This window comes from Canis lupus, chromosome X (assembly GCF_003254725.2).
Source record: "Canis lupus dingo isolate Sandy chromosome X, ASM325472v2, whole genome shotgun sequence".
NCBI classification, from domain to species: Eukaryota; Metazoa; Chordata; class Mammalia; order Carnivora; family Canidae; genus Canis; species Canis lupus.
This window is the reverse complement of record NC_064281.1, coordinates 116212662-116238815: the sequence shown is the minus strand read 5'-3', so window position 1 is coordinate 116238815 and position 26154 is coordinate 116212662. Positions and strand designations below refer to the sequence as shown.

The 26154-nt window shown below is 37.0% G+C and overlaps 1 long non-coding RNA gene across 4 annotated transcripts in view; it reads left to right on the top strand.

The window, feature by feature from the left end:
* Positions 1–2185, top strand: part of LOC112668459 (uncharacterized) — a 136121-nt gene extending 133936 nt beyond the window's left edge. For all 4 annotated transcript variants that reach the window (XR_007409354.1, XR_007409355.1, XR_007409356.1 and 1 more), the window contains one exon: positions 1363–2185. This is a non-coding gene — a long non-coding RNA (uncharacterized LOC112668459). The remainder of the gene's footprint in view (positions 1–1362) is intronic.
* Positions 2186–26154: the final 23969 nt, after the last annotated feature.

Sequence of the window (26154 nt, the reverse complement as noted above, 5' to 3'; positions counted from 1 at the left end):
TTCATAGCAACTTTATAGAACATAAATACTATACATAATAAAAAAACCGTATGATAAATATTTTCTCTAAATTACTTTAAAAATATAATGTAATCATAGTGAAAATACTAACAAACTTCTTTTGGGAACTAGAGAAGTTAATATTGAATTGTATAAGTGTATACACATAGCTATAAAACACTAAAATAAAGGGATATAATGGGTTATAGCCCTATGGGATATTAAAATATAAAATGAAGTCTGTATAGTTAAAACAGTGTGGTACCAGCATACAAGTGGACAAAAAGATTAAAGGAAAGGAATGGAAAATCCAGAAATTGATCCAACTACATACAGAAATTTAGTCTACAATATAGTAGATCACTACTATAAATCACTTTATCAAAAATGGATTTTAAATTATGATGTTGAGAAAATGAATAGCCATTTGGAAAAAAAATAAATTTACTTCTATTCCTCCCAATAGATACAATTCCAATAATAAATAAAGAAAAATCAATATTCAATGAATACAATAAAATATGACAGACAAAAGCAAATAATCAAAATTAAAGTAAAAACAACTAAGTTATGTAACAGATTCTTCTAACTAGGAAAGAGAGTTTCTACTTGATAGGAAACACATTTTAAATTAAAAAAGAAAGTTTATAAAGTGTAGAAATGTTGATTCTTTTCATTTTCCATATTGAAATTTTACTTATTTTAGATACTCAACTCAAATATCCTTTCCTCCCTAGAGCCTTCCTTGAGTTGCCTCAGCTGAACTGATTGTTGTCCTGTGCTCCCCAATCTTTTATACATTCCTCTACTGTATAGTTTTTCTTTTTTTTCTGTCCCCCATACCAGATAATGAGTGAAAGCCAGATGTTTGCCTGATTTGTATTTGTACTTTCATCATCATCATCATCATCATCATCATCATCTCTCTCTCTCTCTCTCTCTCTCTGGCTTGGTGCATAGTACGTACTTAATAGGTACTTAATAGATATTTGTTGAAATATCTGTTGATACTCTCAGGAGCAGGAAGTGAAGCCTAATTCTTTCTTCTTGGCACTTTTCAGTACATTTCTTCATGTTCTGTATATGGGAGAAACATTTCGCTGGCTGGCTGGAAGAAGATAATTGTGTTTGCTCTATTTCAATTACATCTCGTTGTTACAAAATAGATGTAACATAAATGGAGTTGTCTCTCTTCTGCAAATGGGTGACATAACAGTGTTTACATCCCATTAAGCTTTATAAAGTCTTGTCACATCATATAATGTGACGAGAAAGAACAGCTCAAAGCTTAACCATTGAAATTGTTTGAATTGCTTTTTTTGTGGGATTACAGCATTTTTTTTTTTTTTTTTTTTTTTACAGGATCGCAAGAGACAAGATACTTTTACTTTGGGGTCTCTGCCCTGAAATGTGGTCCCCACTGTGCAAATGGGATTGAAAAATCGACATCTTTCCATTTGTGTATTATTGTGAATTAAAAATCTTTTATGTACTTCATTTTCAAATACAGTTTTTTGTAAAATGTAAAATGCTCCTTTTCAAGAGATATTTGTGTCAATTTTTTGCTAGCATGCAGAATTTCTAGTTCTAGGCTCAGAATGGTTTGCATAACTATCTGTACACTACTTTCCAAGCTGCTAATGTGGAAAAATGGACCATGTTCTCAACTTACTCTAACTCATCTAGAGATTCAAAGAATTACTATATTTTTACTGCATTAAGGAGTTGAAGAAATAATTCAATAACTAACTGATTAGTTAAAATATGAACACCCCAGCACAACACTATAACAGTCCACATAAGACACTAGATGGTTAATCTCTTCAAATAAAAAGAACAATATTAATTTGAATAGCATAGAATTTCCTCAATCATGATTGATATATTCTAAGGTCTTCATTTTTAATAAACAACTCAACCTCAAAAAAATACACTAACATTCCAAAAACTATTCTCAATTACAATTCTCATTGTCCAGGTATTTCAATGTGTTATTGCATCCAGAAACCTTACCAAAAGAAGAATCCTATCTTCACTGGAAAGATTGTCTGGTCACTAGGCAGGTACTTCTTTGTCTGGCTAATTCTTCACAAATTTGTTCTTTCTTTGAAAGGTATGAAAGCTGCCTGCTTTGGTCACTTCTTTGAGCCTCATATCTTTGGAGCTCCCATACATGAGATTAAATCTTTTTCCTGTTAATCTGTCTGACGTCAATTTAATTACTAGACCAGCCAAAGAACCTAGAAGTGTTGTGCCCAAGATTGCAAATCCGAGAAACCACCAAGGAGCTGACACCGATGCAAGCACAGGAGGGTTTATTTACAAGCTCGAGCTTGGGTCCAAGGATACCCGACACAGTGGAGCTGGGATTTGGACCCTGAAATAGGTTACAGCTGTTTTTTTTTTTAAGATTTTTTTTAAAGTTCCTTTTTTTTTTTAAGATTGTATTTATTTATGAGAGAGAGAGAGAGAGAGAGAGAGAGAGCGAGGAGAGACAGAGACACAGGCAGAGGGAGAAGCAGGCTCCATGCAGGGAGCCCGATGTGGGACCCGATCCAGGCTCTTCCAGATCAGGCCCCGGGCTGAAGGCGGCGCTAAACCGCTGAGCCACCAGGGCTGCCCCCACAGCTGGGTTTTTTAATAGGGTGATCCAGGGGATTTTCAGAAGGGGTGGAGGAATTTCTCAAGTTCTGTTTACATTTTGATATGGGGCTTTCAAGGGCATTGAGCTCTGTTCTTATTCTAATAGGGGCTTCCTGCCCTTGGCTTGGGCTGTGTTCTTATTCTAATATGGGGCTTTCTAGGATGTTAAGCTGTAAGCTGTTTTCTTCCTGTAACTGAAGTAATGTAAATTTCAGCTCTTATTCACGGGGGCCTGAGATGGCTGTACTTGTGCTAACACTAAACTTGAGGTGGAATGGCCTTGATTTTTCTCGGCCTCCACAGAAGGAAGGAAGGGGAACATTTTTCTCCTCTACATAAAATGCCACACAACCTCTGGAAAGGTCATGTAAGTACTTCCTAACCAGTTCTTCTGAACATGTAAGTAGGACATTTGTCCTCCAGGGCCTTTTGGAAATGTGTGGAAAATTTGTTTGGTTTTCAAAATGTGTGTGGATTATGAACTGGCATTTTAGCACTAGAGTCAGAGGAGCTATAGACACAAATATGTAGGTCAGTGAGGCAAACCAAAGATTTGTCCCTCCCAAAATGCCAGTGGTGATGCATTTGAGAAATACTGGACTAGAAGATCTCTACAGACCTTTTCAATCTGTGATTTTAATTACATAATCGTGAGGTTTCAATATTTGGGAGGAGGTGATCTGAAAATTAGTCTTAAGGAATGTTACCTAATTTCATAAAATGTTTCAGTATTTTGTCTAAAAATATGAACAGTTTATATATCCAGTGATTAGAAATATCAAGCAAAAATGGAAACTTTTTTTGTCCCATATTTGAAGGTTTGAATGAGTTCACATTCTAGGTATAGTGACAGACTTAAGGAACTCAAAAAACTTGTTAAAACATAGCTTTTTGTTGTTATAAGATCATGATTTTCATGCAAGTATAAATAGAACACATTTTAGTGATTTTATTTAAGTAATTAATTAATGAAGGAACCAACAAGATGTAATGACCAATTCAAAGGAGAATTCAAAGTGCCACATCTATGTAGGTCAATCAGGAACACTGAATTTAATTTACAAAAAAAATCCATTTTTGTCCCCACAAAGGGAAATAAATTGTTCCTCCACTGCACAGAACTCATTTGCATGTCTATGGACAAGATACATTTGCATGACTATCAGTTATCTACAAGGTAAAGAACTCTTCAAAGCTTAAAAGCAAAACTCATCAAATCAGAACACCCAGGTTTAGGCAACATCTAAGACTTACATTGTAGACACAATTCTTTTTGGTCTATTTCAAAATTTTTGTAACATTGCTGCCTATTTGATTTTAATAATCTTAAAGAAAGATTATGCTTACTCACAAAATAAAGCTAATTTCAGTACATTAGTCCTGATTTATATACATACAGCAATAGCGTTAATTTACCACATAGTCTTCCTTGAGTTTGCTTTGCAAATCTAGAGCCATACTGTATTGAAAAATAACTAAGGTTAAAAAAAATGAAAAAAAAATAACTAAGGTCACAAAATTAATTTCTATGTCTGATATTTTCATAATTAATCTCAGACTGAGTTTTAAAAAGCTCTGGAGTTTCTAAAACTCTATATCTTGCTATCCCAAGTCTAGGGAATAAGTCCCAAGAAACCTTCTAACAGTTTATACTTCTATTTCCTATGGATTTGAGTGTATTATTGAGTGAATTACTCTTTCATCGATGTTCTCAACATGTCTTAAGGGTTCTAGCCTAATGGGAAGATTCTTTCCTTAAAGCCTATAAATCTAGCACCCTTTTTTTTTTTAATATATGTGCTGCCGAAGCGAGCACTAAATCTAGTACCCTGAAAGGCAGATAGTAGGCCAGTTTTCCTAGAATTTTATAAGCAATGGTTTCAAAGGTAGAACAAACCTATGTTCATTAACACTGGTTTGTCCTACCTGATTTAAAAAGCTTTTTTCTCCTATATGACACTTCAGGTAATGCCTTGGTCATATAATTAATTTGTTAACAATGTCCTGGTAAAAAGGAAGGAATATTCTTACTGCATTTTCTTACTTACAAATACCAGTATTGCAATGAAAAGTGAGGAGACACTTGATAAGTTTTGAATTCTGGAAATGAATGAAAATCAGATATTTTAAAATATTTAATTTCACATTACAAAAGCAGAATTTATGAAATTTTTGTGGATTAGAGATAGCCTATGAAGACTGTATTACATATTCAAAACATTAAACAATATCAATATTTCAAGCAAATAACTGCAATAAGACTCTTGTCATAAGTTTATCAGTCATACATAATTAATTCTCATTTTTCTGGATCTTGACCATGAAGCCATCTACTCTTCTACTAAAAAGAGTCCTAGATATCCTAACCCAGTCTACTGGTATGATTTAAAAGTTGTCTGATGTCAGTTTGAAAGTTGACAAGAGTTAAATTTCATTTTCAAGTGTTAATAGTTTGAAGTATCTCTGGTAATTTTTTATAGATTTTGAGACTGCCCTTTGTTGAAAACACAAACTATGGGCTATAGCTTATAGCAGAGCCTTCATACACATGTCAAAAGAAAGCAAAAATTATGTGTAGAAAGCAGACACTTAAAATTGCTGTGGTTAATTTATTACTGACAATTTTTCAAGAGCGAAAGTTCTCATGAAATTCTTAAAGAGAATGATACAACTGACAAGGAAATTTGGTTGTTTCAATGACATATAAAACAAAGGTAATAAAGTTATTTTAAAAATTGAACAAAATGTATCCAAGTAAAATGATTAAGTCCAATTTCAAAGAAGATAGCGAATCTTAGAACTACTTTATAAAAATGGATGGACATAGTACTTAGAGGGAAAAAAATCTTAAGATGTAACATCAAATAATTTTTTACTAATAATAGGAGTATGAGAAGATTCATTAATTCTGGAGTAAGGCCTATATATCTGCATTTTTATAACAATCCCCATTTAAGTCTGAGGTACATCTACAGTTGGAAACTACTGCCTTTGAAAATGCTAGATTCAAATTAAAGAGGTAAAATTGTAATTAATCATCATTTTAGATAATAATTAAAAGTATGAGTAGTGACATTAACATTGTTGTGTATTATCATCAGACAAAATACTAACAGGGCTCTGATATATACAGGAAAAGTTGGCAGAACTATTTCTTAAGAATGATGATTAATGTTTCTCCTGAAGTCACAACATATTATGGAAGGCAAATCTCCAAGGGCTTCCTATAAAGTATACAATTTCTAAAATATTTGGTTATTTTTTTTTATTTTTTATTCTAAAATATTTATATTGATACTATTTTACCTATACAAATTTAACCTAGGGAAGGTTGATCTTATCTTCTGATTTTGACAGCTCTTCTCATGTAACACTTCAAAGAGTGACATATTGAGCAAATTATTTTTAAGCATCTCTTATATTAAGACAAAAACACACAAATCTCTCCATTTATGAAATCACAGGTATAGTTTTAGGTTGTTGGGGAGAGAAAATTTCCTCTGCCCTCAAGATCCTTCTAGCCAGACTAAGAATCCAATTGACATGAGACAGATTAACAAGAGAAAATCAAATTTAATAGTGTACTTATGGGAAATCCACACAGACGTGGAATTTCAAGGAGAGGCAACATGATGCTTATATGATCTAAGCAGAAGGGTAGGGATCTGAGGATACAAAAGCAAGAGAGACCATTAACAGGAAGTAAAGAGGAGGTGTTTAGAAAACAAAAGGTTGCCCTATTGTGTAAAGAAACTTCTTAGGTAAAGAGGAAGCTCTGTTAATAGCTCTTTTATTGATATAAGCAGGCAGTTGAGGGGGGAAGTAAATAGCTTTTCTTGAATGTATTGCTTTTAGCTCAAAACAGTATTTCCTGCAAAAGTAGCTCACATTAGGGCAGCCTGTCCTTGGCTCCAACAGTGTAGAGATATCCTGAAAGTTTACTTTATTTGTTTTTCTATTTAGGATTTAAGATATGGAAAGAAAAAAATTGTTGAAGTTGTTAAGAGGAGATTTGGACACTAGATTAGGATAGGACCATAGGTGCCTAAGAAATTACCTAGTTGCCTATTTAACCAAAGTGACAAAAACATTTAAAAATAAATATAGAAACAGTAGGCTGAGACATTAATTAGTAAGCCAAAGAAGCAAACCCATCAAAACTGAGTGAACTTTACTAAGATTTTAATAGCTTCCTTTCAGTGACAGTTATTATAAACCATGGTAAAAATTCTTTCCAAGGTTTCACATTCATTATGCTCTTTTATATTCTGGAACAAAGTGATACTTTACTTTAGGATGTATTTCTGGGGTCCATGATGTCAAAACTAATTTCAAAATAATTCTAAAAGGTTATTTATGCTAAACATTAATTATTGCAATTTTTACATGAAATCAATAAATAAGCATTTTTTTAAATTCTCAATTTTAAACTTCTAATGCAGTATTTACTTTTATAATCTAGATGAATAGAAGCTCTTTGGAATGTACAATTAGGCCCAAGAATATAATAGATCCACAAACAAACAAAAAAGGCTGAGAATTTCTGGTTTAGACAAAATGACATTTTTTTTTTTATTTTTGTGAAATGCAATGAAGTCTAGGATCAACTATTAAATGAGAGAAAACAGCCCCCAAGACCACTCTCACGTTTGACAACATCTGCAAATTCAGGAATTTTCCAAAATCAGCTTGAGGTTTGATAATTCACTAGAAAGACTCACAGAACTCACCAAAGACTGTTATGGTGATGGTTTATTTCAGGGAAAGGATACAGACTCAAATTAGGCAAGAGAAAAAATGCATATAGCGGAGTCCAGGAGAAGTACCAAGTGAAGAACTTCCATTTTTTTCTCCCCATGAAATCAGGACATATTACTCTCTTGGACTTGATTTGAATTATAATATACATGGAATTTACCAACCAGGGGAATTCATATGAACTTTAGTGTCCAGAGATTTTTGAGGGGAATCATCGTGTAGGCATGAATGAATGACTGCCCAAGTGGTTAATCTCAATTTCCAGGTGGACTGATGCCATATGACCTAGAGCCCTCACTCTAAATGACACTGTTGGTCTTTTTGGTGTGGCTAGCCTCTACCTTATGGCTATATGGATGTGGCTAGCTTCCAGACAAAATTACATCATTAGGCTACCTGGTATGACCCAAGCCACCTAGGCAAACAAAAACAGATATTCCTAAAATGTTCCAAGGGCCTGGAGATTAGCTCCCAGATACCAAGTGTAAAGGCCAGAACTTCTCTTTGGGCAAGTCCAAATTCATGCCTCCAAAAGGATAAACGCAATTCTATTTTTCTATCACCTTTGCTCCAAAATACAGTGTCAACTATGCATATTAATTGTAGTCTTTCACTATTGTACCAAAATACTATTTCACAGAGTAAACTGGGGAGTAATAATAGAGAACTGTATTATAGAACAATTTTTGTCAACTACCAAAGCTCAGGAGCACACTCAGCAGTATTTTTTATAGCCACACATATCTTTTACACAGATTCTTAAGTTACAAAAATCAGCACATTAACATGATCCATATTTTAAACTCTCAATAGCATATAAAAATAAGAGGCAAACCATATAAACTTAAATTATGTTTAGTAATCAATGTTTCCATATTCTACTTAGTAATTATGTAGATATTCAACAATATTCATATTTTTGCTCAATTTAGTAAGAGTTCCAGGTTTTAAGTTATTAAACTACCTTGGCAATTATCCTCAAGCTGACATACTACAAAACATAATTACTGTTGAAATAAAGTCTGTCAGAATAATGATTCAGTATTGTTGAGCACAAGTTGCAGTTTTCATAATCTTAATTGCCGAAGAGTGATGTTACTTTACTTGATCAAAAAACAAATCCAAATGGAGTGGAATAAAATAATGCTTGTAATATACTTAATGCTGATAAGTCATGGAGGATATGGATGTTTTAACTAAATCTATTAAACTACTCTTGTTTGCCAAGGATTTACTTTTGTTATATAAAATTGGATTTGTAAAAGTTTTCAGAGTTAGTTTCTCTAAGCATAATTATTTTTAAAGTATAGCTTATTTATTGCATTAGAAGTTTGCTTTGTCTATTTTCTGGGAATTTTAGGTATATTTGATTTTATGTGTACTTATTTATCTGTATAAACCAATGAGAACAGATCTTTTTTCATTTAAGAGACCTTATAATCTAATTTGTTAGTTCTCTTTGGAGATAAGAAAACATTGCTTGCTCAACATAATGAGAATTAATAGATTTTCATTACAGGCATGTTACCATACAGGTAGAGAAAGAACTTGCTGCTAAAATTCTTCAATTTTAGTTCAACATCAGAAACACAAGAGACTTAGAAACACAATAAACTCACCAGTTCAGATACCAAAGAGCCCATTTCCTTCTTAGTGGGTGCAAAACTCTTAATTTATTTGATCTCAAAATAAACAATAGACAAACAAAAGCTAACAGGCCAGATTCTTTGTTGTCTTTTACCCACCAGAGACAAGAACTTTATAATCTGTTAATCCATTTATGGAGACCGCCAAATGATCAGACCATAAAACCAAATTCTTAGACATTGCTGCCATCAGTGGGGAATAGCTAATCATTTATAAAAGAAATAGAACATTGGGATCCCTGGGTGGCGCAGTGGTTTGGCGCCTGCCTTTGGCCCAGGGCGCGATCCTGGAGACCCGGGATCGAGTCCCACGTCGGGCTCCTGGTGCATGGGGCCTGCTTCTCCCTCTGCCTGTGTCTCTGCCTCTCTCTCTCTCTCTCTCTCTCTCTCTGTGTGACTATCATAAATAAATTTAAAAAAAAATAAAAAAAAAAAAGAAATAGAACATTAAATCATCAGAGAAGTGGAAAAAAAAAGACTAAAGAAACCGAAGGTCAGTAAAGATTTATAAATCTTATTCATGTATAATTAACATGTTATATTAGTTTCAAGCATACCATATAATGATTCAACAATTCTATGTATTACTCAGTGGTTAAAGTTATATTGACACTTGGGATTCACTTCTGGGAGCTCTTGTGGAGGGGTGTAGGAATTTGTTCTACCCTTCAAGGTCCTTCTAGCTGGATTAAGAATCAAATTGAGGGAATCCCTGGGTGGCTCAGCGGTTTCGCGCCTGCCTTTGGCCCAGGGCACGATCCTGGAGTCCCGGGATCGAGTTCCACGTTGGGCTCCCTGCATGGAGCCTGCTTCTCCCTCTGCCTGTGTCTCTGCCTCTCTCTCTCTCTATGTCTATCATAAATAAATAAAAATAAATCTTAAAAAAAAAAGAATCAAATTGACATGAGACAGATGAACAGGAGAAAACCAAATTTAATAGCATACATATGGAGAATTTCCACACAGACATGGAAATCCCAAAGACAGTGAGGCAGCATGATGCTCAAATGAGCTCAGGAGATGGGGAGGGGTCTGAGGACACAAAGAGGAGAAAGACCACTAGCAGGAAGGTGAGAGAGGGCATTTGGAAAGCAAAAGTTGCCCTAGGATGTAGATAAGTTATCTTCCAGGTATAAGCAGGCAATTGAGGGAGGTGAAGAGCTTTTTCTGAATCTGCTGGGTTTGAGTCACTTTTAACTCAAAATAATGTTCATGTTAATGTGGCCCATCTTGAGGTGGCCTGCTCTTGGCCTCTACACATCTAATTGATGGTTTTTCATTTCTTCTTTTCCTCATTCCATTATGAATTAGGATATTTTTGAGGAATTTCATTAAGCCCTATCTTTATGGTAGAAAAGTAGAACTATATTGGTTTAAAACAAAATGCTGCCTGGAAATCAAGAGGTATGATTTCCTTGGAGATAATTATGCCTTTTCTAGTTCTAAGCTGCTATATAATTCAAGCTATTTGAACAAAATCAATTAAAGATTATCCCCCATTCAACTGAATATACTGAAATAATAGAAGGGGTTATGTGGACACATATATTTAGGGGTTAAAGTTTAAATAAATCTAAACATGCTTTTTTACATGCAAATGCTAGTGTACATTATCAGTCTGTAAGAGAACAAACTTTGACACTTCCCCAAATTATTTAACCAGAGAAATTTTTCCTGAGGAATTGATACTTGCAGGAACATAATTTGGCAGATTTTAAACTGAGTAAAATCTTCTGTTCCTTCTCATAGTCAGTATTTTGGTATTTCTATGGGATCTATGTAAACAATGCCATTTATACTTGCCCTTTCTTTGCACTCTAGCTACCAGTACTCTTGTTAAGGTCTGGGTTACATTTTTCCGAGACAACTGCTGTAGTTTTCTAATTCAGAGATTTATCAAATCTCCTCAGGGAGCAATGGTTGTGTGGAACACTACCGAGTGGTAGAGTCCACATGTTTTTTCTGTGAGACTATACATTCATTTCCCTGTATACCCAGTTCTCCTCTCCAGAAAAGCCGCCTCTTTTTATACCACTGTATTTCTAGCACCTAGTAGAGTGCCCAGTACCCATTATATGCTTAAGAAATTTCAGTTGACTGCTTCTTTGAGAATTATGGATGAACATAATTAGATTTGTCTTCATCGTAGGGTTTCGCAGAACTTCTATGCCAACATGCAGAGTAAATATCTAAAAAGGACATATAATGTGTATTTTTGCCAAAATGTGGGAGTATGGAAAAGATTTATTTTTACAGAAAATTTATTAGCATCTTACAGAGCATACTTTAGGTGACACTCCCCAGTATTGTTTCTCTCTAGCTGTTGTCCAAAAATAAATTCTGTATTTTAAAATTCTGATAGTCTTAGTTCCAAAGCAAGATTTTAGGATTTTCATTTGTTTTAAGTACAGGAACAAAAAAGAGGAGAAAGAGCCCATCATTCTCATGTATTAATACTCTTCAAAATCAGAGCTGCTTGTCTTTAGTTATATTTTATAAAATGTGCTATATACTCTGATGGATTTAACAAATGATAAAATTAATTCTAAATGGTATCTAAACCCAAGAAAAATACACCAGATAGATTTACAGATACAACTCCTCATAATAAAGACTATTAAGAGATGGATAGAGAACAACATTTTGGGGCTCTTCTAAAATTGAGATCAAATTTGTCTTACATAGTACTATACAGAAATAAAGATATTTCTATTTGATAGGATTTATAAAGTTCTAATTACTTTTCTTATGGAATGTGCAATAACTTCTGGAGAGGATTTTTGTCAACATCAATAACTTATTACCACATACTTAGAGAATTGAAGAAATAAACTCTATATTTAACTAAGAGTGTTAATTCTGATTAGAAGTTGATAAAGATTGCTACAAGATTTGAATTAGCTTGTACTCCCCCCACACCCTACATTTTCTTAAACTCATCATTTATCATTCCAGAGATGAGAAAAATATTTATCACTCATCTCAAAAAGTCCATATTAATTAACATTAGTTAAACTAATATCAATAACCACTTCCACATGAGACCAGCACAATAAACAACCCTCACATCCTTCTTTTGTGTTTTTAGCACAATATTTGACTCTCAGATAGAATGCATGTTGATTAAAATAGAGTCTCTGGGGCCAGACTGATTGAGTTTGAACCCTGCTTATTAGCTCTGTGATTTTGGGTACAATGCTTAACTTCTTTGTGCCTCAGTTTCCTTGTTGTATGATAACAGTACTACCTCAGAATCATTATTCAGTTTAAACAAGTTAATGCTTATAAAGCACATGATAGTGCCTGGCCTATGAGAGATGTTATATAAATGTCTAACGGATGAAACAAATAAAGAAAAACTTTAAAACAAGGACATAAAGGGATAAGCAAGAGTCAAGTATGTTTGTGAAAGCATGTTGCTCACTTTAGGAATAATAATATGCTAACATGTACTCCTTCTAGAGAGGAAACACTGCTCTATTTTCATACCACATTGAAAATTCAAAAATAGAAGCACAAATTAGTGCACAGACAGTGAAGTAGAGACAAGACAGTGACTCTGGGTGCCCCTGGGACTTGGGGTCAAACCAAGGAGAAAAGTCATCTGGTTTGATGGGAGCAATAGAGGATTGTGCAGCCCTAACATGGTCTGTGCTTCTGTCATACTGACAGCACTCCTTAAAAAGAGCTTCAGGCCCTATTTGCAGACTGTGTGCAAGCATAGTTTTGAAATAGATACATTTCCTGACATCTTCTTTGAGGCTTTCGATTCAAGGCAAGATTTATGAGTTGGGACTAGGATGGATGTGTAGGGGCCAAGGGCAAGCCAGCTCAATACCGACAACTTTGCCACGAACATTATTTTGAGTTAAAACCAATCCAAACCCAGAACATTCAGGGAAAGCTTTTTACCTCCTTCTCAACTGCTTGCCTTACCAGGAAGAGACCTATTAACAGAGATTCCTCTTTACCTAAGAAACTTACCTGTATCATAGGGCAACCTTTGTCTTCAGATCATCTCCTCATCTTCCTGCTAATGGCCCTCCTTCCCTTTGTATCCTCAGACCCTTAGCTCAGGATGTCATATGAGCTTCATGTTGCCTGACTGCCTTTAGAATTTCGTACCTCTGTGGATTCACTGTACGTACAAAATTAAACTTGATTTTCTCCTGTTATGTCTCATGTCCATTTGATTCTTAGTCCAACTAAGGTCCTTCCGGGTCTTGAAGGGCAGAGGAAATTCTTGTTCCCTGACAGTTGGTGTAGTAAACAGGACGTGTTAATTCACTGGACAGCACTTGCCTAGGACACCGGTGCAACTGAGAAACCTTGGGAAATCTGACATTCAGCTGGCAGAAGGTAAGGTTTCGTCCCATGTCAGCCTCCCAGAATCTTTATCTGCAGAGTCTGATGGAATGAGAGTGGTTAAGAGTCCTTTTTCTCTCTAAATTTAGAGTACCAAGATAAAATATCTGTGGAACTAGTTCCTTGGGCTTAGTGATGCTTTCGTTAAATTTAGTACGGTACTCTTTGGTTATTGCTCCATTTCTTCACAGAGATGGACTTTGTTTTTCTTTTTTGTAATGTCCTCTTTGTTATTTGTCATAAAAGGGAATTGCCAGGGGCGCCTAGGTTGCTCAGTCAGTTAAGTATCTGCCTTCGGCTCCAAGCAGACTCCCTGCTAAGTGGAGAGGCTCTGTTGAAATTTCAAAGAAACTATAATTAATCAAGTTATAAGCTTATCTAAATAAAAATCTAAATTAAATATTTTTTAAAAAAAGCAAAGTAGTAGTGAAAATGGTGTCTCCATAGCATAAGTTGGTGACAGAATGAGTTAGATTGACACTAGGTCACCCACCCACCTCAAGAAAACTGTACAATATGATACACTATAAAACAACATACAGTCCCCATCCCCACTGTTCATACCTCCTAGGTATTTGTGTGACTATAAGAGACCAAGGCTTAGCCAAAAGAAAAACTAGATGGGCTTTTTTTTTTTCTTTTGTCTTGTTCTATATCCTAACAAGAACTTTGTGACCGTTAAAAATATTCTCTTTGGTCTCCAGCATCTGTAGGGTGCATTGATTGGAGCAAACCTTGGCAGCCAGTCAAATAGACTAGGGAGCTCAGTTTCTCTCTATCTGGCTGTGCCAGCCCTTTGGGTATTTGTCATGATATAACTGTGTTCCAAGAAGCCTAAAGACTATATATCTGCAAATCACTGATCTGTGCCCTCCCTCTAGCTTATAACTGCACTAATTATAGCTTTTTTGAAATTTCAGTAGAGCGCTGACCCTGGGAAAACAAGGAACCCAATGTTCCTAGAAGGTCAAACTGGACCACAGTAGAAACTAGCCTTCCCCGATGTCAGCAGGTCTGCTTAAGATCAAATTAAGAATGATTAACCAAGTACAACTATTTTCCTTGCACATCAACCCCCACGACTTCCCGGGGGCTTCCCTCTTAAAAAGTTGCCTATTTGATGCAGAACTTTGGAGATGGTCTTTGGACTTTAGTCCACCAGCTTCCTGAATAAAGCAATCTTTCCTTTCCAACCAGTATTTGTCTCACAAGTGTTGATTTCTAAGTGACAAGCAGCCAAACTTGGGTTTCAATAACAATGTGGTTCCAGCCCACAGGAACTTTATAGTCTCAACCTTTGCTGCTTGTTAGTGTTGGAAAGTCGCATTCCAATAGTGTCCACCCAGTGTCACAGAATAGTGAGTCTGTGACTGGATACATCTCACGTTTTTGTGGGAGACTGAAGACACCATTTTTACTACACCATCCCTACCACCTGTGCAATGAAGGCCTTTGCCTTTTTAAAGATTTAATATAGATTTTAATTTAGATAAGATATTGATAATTTACTTAGGTTCTGGGTTATATGACCATCATTTTGGGAGGAAATGAATCCTTCATTAATTTCCAAGGAGATAAACAAACATCACAGATATTCAAAGTGCTTTCAAAAAATTATATGCTATTCTTTTTTAATAATACCACAGCTGAAATATTTATTGACTGTGAGCACATAAATACAAGACCATAACAAATGAAAATGTTTTTGCAAATTTGGAAGTTGAATTTGCAAATACTTGAGTAGACAATATAGATAAAATATATAATTTTAATTGTACAAGAGGTAGTTCTAAACAGGGATGAATAGGAAAAGAAAAAAATACTCTTTTAAAATCTTCAGCCAAGAAATCAGATGAAGAAATGTATTTTTTTCCTTTTTCTTCTTTCTTTCCTTTTTTCTTTCCTTCTTTTCTCTCTTATTTCTCTCTTGCCCACTTTATTTCTTTTTTAATATATATTTTTTTAAATTTGAAAATAGTTGAAACACAGTGTTGCATCACTTTCAGGTGTCCAACTTAGTGATTTGACAAGTTTATACATTATGCTATGTTCACCACAAGTATAGCTACCTCAGTATTACAATATCATTGACCGTCTTCCTTACGCTCTGCTTTTTATTCCTGTGACTTACTCATTCCATAACTGGAGGCCTCTACCTCCCTCTGCCCTTCTCCCATTTTGCCCAGTACCATCCCCCAAACCTTTGACAACCATCAGTTCTCTATATTTGAGTTCTGATTTTGCTTTTTGTTTATTCATTTTTTAGATTCCATTTACAAGTGGAATCATATCATGTTTGTCTTTTTCAGTCTGACTTATTTCACTTAGGATATGATCCTCTAGGACTATCCATGTTGTATCAAATGGCATGATCCCACCCTTTTTTATGGTTGTGTAATATTCCATTGTGTATCTATACTACATTTTCCTTATCCATTTGTCTATTGATGGACACATAGATTGCTTCCATGTCTTGGTTATTGTAAATAATAATAAACATAGAGGTGCATATGTCTTTTTGAGTTAGTGGTCCCGTTTTCCCTGAATAAATACCCAATAGTGGAATGATTGTATAATATGATATTTCTATTATTATTTTTTTCAGGAAATTCCATATTGTTTTTTACCATTGAGGATGATATCAGCTGGGACTTTTCATATTTAGACTTTATTGTGTTGAGATAAGTGCCCTGTAACCTCATTCCATTGAGTTTTTATTATGAATAGATTTTGAATCTTGCCAATTGCTTTTTCTACATCTACTGAGATGATGATATGATTTTTATTCTTCATTTTGTTGATGTGATATATGATGTTGATTGATTTGCAAATATGGAACCATCCTTGCATTCTGGGAATAAATCCCACCTGATCTTGGTAAATGATCTTTTTATGCATTGTTGTATGTGGTTTGCTGATATTTTGTTGAGGATTTTTACATCTATGCTCATCAGGGACATTGTTCTATACTTTTCTTTTTAGTGTGGTATTTTATCTGATTTTGGTATCCAGATTCTCTCTTTCTGTTTAATCTTTGATATTTTACTTATTATATGCCACAGTGTCTATTCCCTTCCCTTGGTTAGGGAAGTTTTGGTTATTATTACTTGAAATAAGCTTTCTACACCTTTTTCTTCTTCTTGGACCCCTATAATATGAATATTTGTTTGTTTGATGTTGTCCAAGATGTTATCCCCATTTTTAAGACTTCTTTTCTCTTTTTGCTATTCAGCTTGTGTGCTTGCCATTACCCTGTCTTCCAGAATGCTCATAGGTTTTTCTACAACCTCTAATTTATTGTGGATTCTCTCTATTGCCTGTTTTTTATTTCACTTACTGTATTCTTCCACTGTGGACTGGTCTTTTTCCTATTTTCTGTCTCTTTATTGAACGTCTCATTGAATTCTTCTGTTCTTTTCTCCAACCCAGTGAATATCTTTATATTCATTACTTTAAATTCTTTATCACACATATTGCTTATCTCTGTTTTATTTATATCTTTTTCTAAGTTTTTTTTTTTTCTTATTCTTTCTTTTGGAGCATATTCCTCTGTCTCCCCATTTTGCTTTCTGTTCTGTGTTTCTTTCTATGGGTCAGGCAAAATGGCTAATTCTCCTTAAGCTGAAGGAGTGGTCTTGCATATGGTGTCCCCTATATAGACTGTGTGCACTTGGTGACTTGGTTGGCCTCGCTGAGGTCACAGGTCCACTGTGAGATGGACTCTGCTCTGGTCTGGGCTTTTGAGGTGGAGAGAATGTACCTGCAGCAGTTCCTCCCCCAACTTAGACCATATTTTTGCATGTGTGTCTCAGCACTACTAGGGCTGGTGTGGGATGTGGGCCCTGGGCATTCTGAGATCACAAGGTCCCTGTGATGACTGGATCCACCAGTTATGGTGTCCAGACCCTGCTCTGGTCTTGGCTTTTAAGGTACTGTGGTGTGTAAGCCATGTCGTTCTCTAGTCCCTCTGACCTAGTGAACTTTCCTGTGGCTCCTCTGAGGGTTGGCAGAATTCTAGTGTTTTCTCTTTTATATGCTCTTTTAAGTGTGGCTTTTTTGGTGCCCATGGACAAAGGGATCTGTTTCCAGTTCTTCAGTACTATCCCCATTGCCATTCATAGCATTGGGGTGAGGATTCCCTTTGTTACCATGTCCCCATCTTTCTTGCTATTCTTTTGCCATTCCCTCCATCTTCAGTTGTTCAGTATCTGTTCAGTCAGCCCTCAGTTATTTTTTTAAAAGATTTATTTATTCATGAGAGACACAGAGAGAGGCAGAGACACAGGCAGAGGGAGAAGCAGGCTCCATGCAGGGAGCCTGGGACTTGATCTCGGGACCCCAGGATCACGACCTGGGCTGAAGGCAGATGCTTAACCACAGAGCCACCCAGGCATCCTGTGTTTTCTCTTTTCTCTTTCATATATCTTTTATTTTTTATTTTTTTAAGATTTTCTTTATTTATTCACGAGAGACACAGAGAGAGACGGAGAGAGGCAGAGACACAGGCAGAGGGAAAAGCAGGCTCCATGCAGGGAGCCTGATGTGGAACTCGATCCCAGGACCCCGGGATCATGACCTGAGCTGAAGACAGATGCTCAACCACTGAGCCACCCAGGTGCCCAATCAGCCCTCAGTTCTGTTTCAGTAGGAATTGTTCTATTAATAGCTTTAATTTGGTGTGTTCCACAGAGAAGGTGAGTTCAGTCTTTCTACATGACCATCTTGAACCCACAACCAAAGCCTTTGCTTTCTTAGAAAAATTTTGGGAATAAACTTTTGGATTGTGGGGGCTGTATCACCTGTGCCCTCTTTGGATGCCTCCTGTGTCTTTGATTAAGCAATTAAAATGCATATTAGTTTGAATCATTAGAAGATCTTACTCATCAATGGCCAGACAATTGATCCTTTTAAATTGGCTATATTTCAGACAAAAAAATATTCTTTATAGAGAGCTCTCAATTGTCTTATTAGTATAATGTCTAGCCTTAGGGACTCTCTTGACAAGATGAAATCCTAGAAATTAAACTTAAGACTTAAAAAATAAATGTGCACATTCAACATAAAGTCCCCTTAAAATCAGGTCTCATTTGCATGTTTTAACTTCTTTTTCCCTGCAAGATTTATAAGGAGTACTCTAGCCTAATCTCTAGGTTCAAAGTATATAGGTTGTTCATGTAAATGCTAAAAGCCAGAAAATGAATTTAACAAGGGAATTGAAGATGCAGTAAGGCTCACTTTGCTCCCACCTTCTAGGGATTGACAGTTAGGCTCTGCCAACATCAACATTGCTATACAATGTTCCTTATAGGTGTATATTAGACCCTACCACTGAAAAGCACTTTGTGTCCCTGGACAGCAGCAGAATCTTTTAAATTACAGTCTTTTTATCTGTACTTTGAGAAGATCCTACCAAATTTAGAGAAAAACTAAAGAAATTCATGACTATTCATAGTCCCCCTTCACAGACAAAACAGGACGAAAGTTTCTCCTAGGCCCTCCTACAAATGACCTCCCAAAGGCCAAAATTCGGGGGCTAAGAGAAACCAAGTTTAAATTAGATGCACAGAAAGAAGACTTTAGTTAAAATACTTTATTCACATTTTACAAAGATGTAAATTTTCTGATTCCCATTTTAGTTAAAAATCTCCCTGATAGAGGGCACCTGGGTAGCTCAGTTGGTTGAGCGTCTGACTCTTAGTTTCAGCTCAAGTCATGATCTCATAGGTCCAGAGATCAAGTCCCACTTGAGACTCTCTCCTTCTGCTTTTCCTCCAACTTGTGCAGGAACATGTGCTCTCTCTTTCTCTCAAATAAATAAGTAAATCTTTAAAATAAAATCTCCCTGATATAAAGAAGTAAATTTAGTTAAAAAGGCAGGTCAATCCCTTGATATTCAGGCTGTAATCCAGATCTTTTGGGGAATTTGAAACAGCTGTCTTTGTTTTATAGATATCTACAAAACCAGAGATGCAACTCTAGAAACAAGTCAAAGCCCATTTATCTTTACCAATCATCAAACATGCTCCTCTTAACATGTTTGTAGATATTATAAAAGATCAGACTATTGGAACAAAATTATCCTGTACTTTTTTTTGTCTTATACTTTTAAAAAGGTAAGTTTTAAATAACAATTACCCTAAACTTCTGGGGGGAAACTTTGCATTCTTTCTCTACCCCTTGAAATTATAAATCTTATCATGTCTTTGAAATATAAACCCAGCTCATCATGAATTGAGACCGAAATAAAAAAAGGGAAAGGCCTTTTTAAAATACAAACTGCTAAAAGGACTCTTGTACCCAGACTCTAATACCTCTGACAACTGGCAATTGTGCTTCAAATCACCTTGGAGAATTTCTTGAAAAATTGAAAACTTGAATAATTTCTCTATGTCTCTGTGGTGTAAATTTTCTGCCCCCTCATCTTCTCTAGGACCTAAGAACCATTCTTTGAGATACAAACTTTAAGAATAAGTTTTTCATAAAAAAAAAAGAAAAAGAGGGAGGCATTTAGAAATTAGTCCCTTAATGATCTCTCCACAAATATTAGCAAAACCAAAAGCTGTAAGATTTTTGTTTGTATCTTTTCTTTGGTGTGTCCATATATGTTATGTGAGATATTTTCTCTACCTCTGGGTTGTATTGATAATTTGTAAAAGAGCCCTATTTAGTTGATTTGAAGGCAAGCACTTATAATGATTGGGCATTGCAAGACTCAATGATAGAAACTAACCCAAATGCTTTTCTAGTTCATGTCATCTGGGAAGATGTTTGTTATTAAAACTAATTTAAGATTGTTGTTTTAATTAAAATAGACATGTCTTTAGAGTTCTCAGAATTAAATATAAGACTTATTCAACCTGTATTTGCCAAAAGTCAAATGAGTTCATGTTATTTCTGTTGCAAAAATTTGTCAAAAAAACCCACTTAGAATAATGGTTGACTATGTCTAATGCTTCATAAAGTTTTGCCAGTAATTCAAACATAATTGTTAAGAACAAGTAAATTTAATAGATATAAATAAAACTAGAACATTTGTAATTAAAACTTTTTAAAAAAGATTGTATTTATTTATTCATGAAAGACACACACACACACACAGAGAGAGAGAGAGAGAAAGAGAGGCAGAGACACAGGCAGAGGGAGAAGCAGGCTCCATGCAGGGAGCCTGATGTGGGACTCGATCCCGAGTCTCCAGGATCACACCCTGGGCTGAAAGCGGCGCTAAACCGCTGAGCCACCTGGGCTGCCCTGTAATTAAAACTTTTAAATAGCTTCAAAATCTTTGGTAATCTGGCACTTTAAAATTTTCCTAAGTTAAATAATGAGTTAGGTTAAATTTTTTAAAATTATTTTTTATATTTTTATTTTTTTAAATTTTTTATTTATTTATGATAGTCACACAGAGAGAGAGAGAGGCGCAGAGACACAGGCAGAGGGAGAAGCAGGCTCCATGCACTGGGAGCCTGATGTGGGATTCGATCCCGGGTCTCCAGGATCACACCCTGGGCCAAAGGCAGGCGCCAAACTGCTGCGCCACCCAGGGATCCCAAATTTATTGAATATTTAGATCACTTCTAAATAAGATAAAATAATGAAACATTAAATATTAAACATAAGTTTATCTACTTTTTTTAGAGAGGGAACAAGGGACAGAGGGAGAAGGAGAGAGAGAATCTTAAGCAGACTCTGCCCAGCACAACCCTCAGATCATGACCTGAGTTGAAATCAAGAGTCAGATGCTTGGGGGGAGGAGCAAGACGGCGGAAGAGCAGGGTCTCCAAATCACCTGTCTCCACCAAACTACCTAGAAAACCTTCAAATTATCCTGAAAATCTATGAATTCGGCCTGAGATTTAAAGAGAGACCAGCTGGAATGCTACAGTGAGAAGAGTTCGCGCATCTATCAAGGTAGGAAGACGGGGAAAAAGAAATAAAGGAACAAAAGGCCTCCAAGGGGGAGGGGCCCCGCGAGGAGCGGGGCTGAGGCCGGGGCGAGTGTCCCCAGGACAGGAGAGCCCCGTCCCGGAGGAGCAGGAGCTGCACCGACCTTCCCGGGGGAAAGGGGCTCCAGGGAGGTGGAGCAGGACCCAGGAGGGCGGGGATGCCCTCGGGCTCCCGGGGACAGTAACAGACACCTGCGCCCCGGGAGAGTGCGCCGAGCTCCCTAAGGGCTGCAGCGCGCACGGCGGGACCCGGCGGGACCCGGCGGGACCCGGAGCAGCTCGGGGGGCTCGGGCGGCGGCTCCGCGGAGGGGGCTGCGCGGCCCCGGGAGCAGCTCGGAGGGGCTCGGGCAGAGGAAGAGGCTCCGTGCGGAGGGGGCTGCGCGGTTCCAGGAGCAGCTCGGAGGGGCTCGGGCAGAGGAAGAGGCTCCGTGCGGAGGGGGCTGCGCGGTTCCAGGAGCAGCTCGGAGGGGCTCGGGCAGAGGAAGAGGCTCCGTGCGGAGGGGCCTGCGCGGTTCCAGGAGCAGCTCGGAGGGGCTCGGGCGGCGGCTCCGCGGAGGGGGCTGCGCGGCCCGGGAGCGCGAATCCAACAGCGCAGGCTCTGGAGCACAGGGCGCCGGGACACAGCCCAGGATCCCGCCTCCCCCGGGACAGGCAGAGGCCGGGAGGGCCCAGGACAGCGAGGACGCTCCTGCCCCAGCTGAGCAGATCAGCGGCCCCGCCCCGGAGCCTCCAGGCCCTGCAGACGGAGTTCCTGCCGGAGCTGAATCCAGGTTTCCAGAGCTGCCCCGCCACTGGGGCTGTTCCTCCTGCGGCCTCACGGGGTGAACAACCCCCACCGAGCCCTGCACCAGGCAGGGGCACAGCAGCTCCCCCAACTGCTAACACCTGAAAATCAGCACAACAGGCCCCTCCCCCAGAACACCAGCTAGACGGACAACTTCCAGAAGTCAAGGGACTTAAAGAACACAGAATCAGAAGATACTGTGGTTCTTTTTTTGTTTGTTTTTGTTTTTGTTTTTGTTTTTGTTTTGTTTTGCTTTTTGATTTGTTTCCTTCCCCCACCCCCTTTTTTTCTCCTTTCTTTTTCTTTCTCTTTTTCTTCTTTTTTTTTTTGTTTTTTTTTCTTTTTCTTCCCTTTTTTTTTCTCTTTCTCTTTTCTTTCCTTCTTTCTCTCCTCTCTTTTTCTCTTTTTCCCAATACAACTTGCTTTTGGCCACTCTGCACTGAGCAAAATGACTAGAAGAGTCAGATGCTTAACTGATTGAGTCACCCAGGTGCCTTGTTTTATCTTTTTTTCTTATTGCAGAGAAATGGAAGATAAATATTGATCTGTTAGTAAACATGTTTTGTGCTTTATTGAAAGATTGTATTATGAAGAAGCACATTTTTACAAATTATGAAATGCATTCATAAATTTGCTAAAGAATACTGTTATAGCAAACAACTCACAATTGCCAACTACTCAGTTACTACTAGAAACTAAAGTTTCTAAGAGTTAAGAATTCTAATAAACATCGGGGTGCAGGTGTCCCGGCATTTCATTGCATCTGTATCTTTGGGGTAAATCCCCAGCAGTGCAATTGCTGGGTCGTAGGGCAGGTCTATTTTTAACTCTTTGAGGAACCTGCACACAGTTTTCCAGAGTGGCTGCACCAGTTCACATTCCCACCAACAGTGCAAGAGGGTTCCCCTTTCTCCACATCCTCTACAACATTTGTTGTTTCCTGACTTGTTAATTTCCCCCATTCTCACTGGTGTGAGGTGGTATCTCATTGTGGTTTTGATTTGTTTTTCTCTGATGGCCAGTGATGCAGAGCATTTTCTCATGTGCATGTTGGCCATGTCTATGTCTTCCTCTGTGAGATTTCTCTTCATGTCTTTTGCCCATTTCATGATTGGATTGTTTGTTTCTTTGCTGTTGAGTTTAATAAGTTCTATATAGATCTTGGATACTAGCCCTTGATCTGATAGGTCATTTGCAAATATCTTCTCTCATTCTGTAGGTTGTCTTCTAGTTTTGTAGACTGTTTCTTTTGCTGTGCAGAAGCTTTTTATCTTAATGAAGTCCCAATAGTTCATTTTTGCTTTTGCTTCCCTTGCCTTCATAGGTATATCTTGCAGAAGTTGCTGTTGCCAAGTTCAAAAAAGGTATTGCCTGTGTTCTTCTCTAGGATTTTGATGGATTCTTGTCTCATATTTAGATCTTTCATCCATTTTGAGTTTATCTTTGTGCGTGGTGCAAAAGAATGGTCTAGTTTCATTCTTCTGCATGTGGCTGTCCAATTTTCCCAGCACAATTTGTTGAAGAGACTGTCCTTTTTCCAGTGGATAGTCTTTTCTGCTTTGTCAAATATTAGTTGACCATAGAGTTGAGGGCCCACTTCTGGGTTCTCTACTCTGTTCCATTGATCTATGTGTCTGTTTTTGTGCCAGTACCACACTGTCTTGATGATCACAGCTTTGTAGTACAGCTTGAAATCCGGCATTGTGATGGCCCCGGCTCTGATTTTCTTTTTCAATATTCCCCTGGCTATTTGGGATCTTTTCGGATTCCACACAAATCTTAAGATGATTTGTTCCAACTCTCTGAAGAAAGTCCATGGTATTTTGATAGGGATTGCACTGAACGTGTAAATTGCCCTGGGTAACATTGACATTTTCACAATATTAATTATTCCAATCCATGAGCTTGATTTATTGCAGCAATGTCCATAATATCCAAACTGTGGAAAGAGCCGTGGTGTCCATCGAAAGATGAATGGATAGAGAAGATGTGGTCTCTATATACAATGGAATATTCCTTAGCCATTAGAAACGACAAATACCCACCATTTGCTTCAAGGTGGATGGAACTGGAGGGTATTATGCTGAGTGAAGTAAGTCAGTTGGAGAAGGACAACCATTATATGGTCTCATTCATTTGGGGAATATAAAAAATAGTGAAAGGGATTATAGGGGAAAGGAGAGAAAATGAGTGGGAAATATCAGTGAGGGAGACAGAACATGAGAGATTCCAAACTCTGGGAAATGAACAAGGGGTAATGGAAGGGGAGGCGGGTCGGGGGATGGGGTGACTGGGTGACGGGCCCTGAGTGGGGGCAGTTGACGGGATGAGCACTGGGTGTTATACTATATGTTGGCAAATCGAACTTCAATAAAAATCTATAAAAAAGATTTCTAGTAAATAAGATTACTAGAAATAATAAAGGAAACGATGCTGTATGCAAGGAAAGTAAGATATGTGTTTTTGGTTTAAAAAATACAGGAGGAATAGGAATGGGTTTTTGTTGAGGGGAAAAAAAAAATTTGTCCTTTAGGGGCTAAAGGCAGGCCACCCCAATATGGGCCCCTTTGGCATGAACATTATTTGAGTTAAAAGCAGTTCAAACCTAGCAGATCCAGAAAAAGCTCTTCACCTCCCCCTCAAATACTTTCTGATACCAGGAAAAGACCTAGTAACAGAGATTCCTCTTTACCTAAGAAACTTATCTGTGTAATAGGGCAATCTATGCTTTCCAAACCCCACCCTTCAGCTTCCTGCTAATGGTCTTTCTTGTCTGCTTTGTGGCCACAGAACCTTACTCCTCTCTTGAGCTCATATAAGCATCATGTTACCTCAGTGTCTTTGGGATTTCCATGTCTGTGTGGATTCCCTGTGTGTATGCTATTAAATTTGATTTTCTCCTGTTACTCTGTTTCATGTCCATTTGATTCTTAGTCCAGATAGGAGGACCTTGAAGGGTAGAGGAAATTCTTCCTTCACAACAGATAGGAGAATCTTTGCTCCATACTGATGAGCAGAAATGGTTAGAGATGAAAAACCTGAAGCATATGATATTCAAAGATGTAGTCTTTTTCTTGCATTTTATCAATTCCCGTATTATATAGGCATTAACCTTTAAAGTAGCAGATGAATTTCTGTTCTCTCCATGTTTATAATAATGCTATGAGAATCAGAGGAAATTATATAACCCAGCTTGCCATTCATAGGTTTAAGAACCATACTTTTTTTTCATTTTGAGTGTATTCAAATTCTGTTCTTGGATTTTAATTACCTGGAAAAAACCATCTGGGATTTAAAAGAAAGCAAGCGTCTCTTTTCTTGAAATTAACTATAATTTCTAAAGACTATAAGTAACTTTGCACAAAATTATTTCTTTCTCATTACGAAGAAATGTAAGTGTTAAAACAGGAAATTATCAATGGGTAGGTAAAGTAGTATATTGTATTGATTAATAACCTAAATGGACTAAAATTAATGAGTCCAAAGAAAAAGAAATAATTATAAGATAAATTTTATTTGAGGTTTATGTTGAAAAGGACTTCACATTTAATTGAAAGAGCCATGCTGAACTGGCTAATGAATCTGTGGCATGATATGCTTTGGTTAATTATTTTTCCTTTTGTTCTGCAATATTATTAATTTTTACAACTTTACCAGATCCTGTCTGTATTTTTTCATTTAACCCAGGACACGTGATAATAACCAGTAGATAGTTGTCTTTTAGAATGCGTTGCCTTTACCTTTACCTGGTATGTGGGAATTTTCATAATTTTTAAGTCACTTCATGTATAGTTGATTAGTATACACTTTATCCCTAGTGATATGCTTAACATCAAAGTGTTAAGTGAAACTGGATTCAATGTTTGATGTCAGTGAATGTGTTCCATAATGTTACCGTTATCTATTGCTGCATAACAAACCATCTGTTTTCTTGTTACTCTTTCTTCCTGGAGTGTCAGCTCCCTGTGGGAAAGAGGTTATTCCTGATATACTTTTATATCAACAGTGGCTATT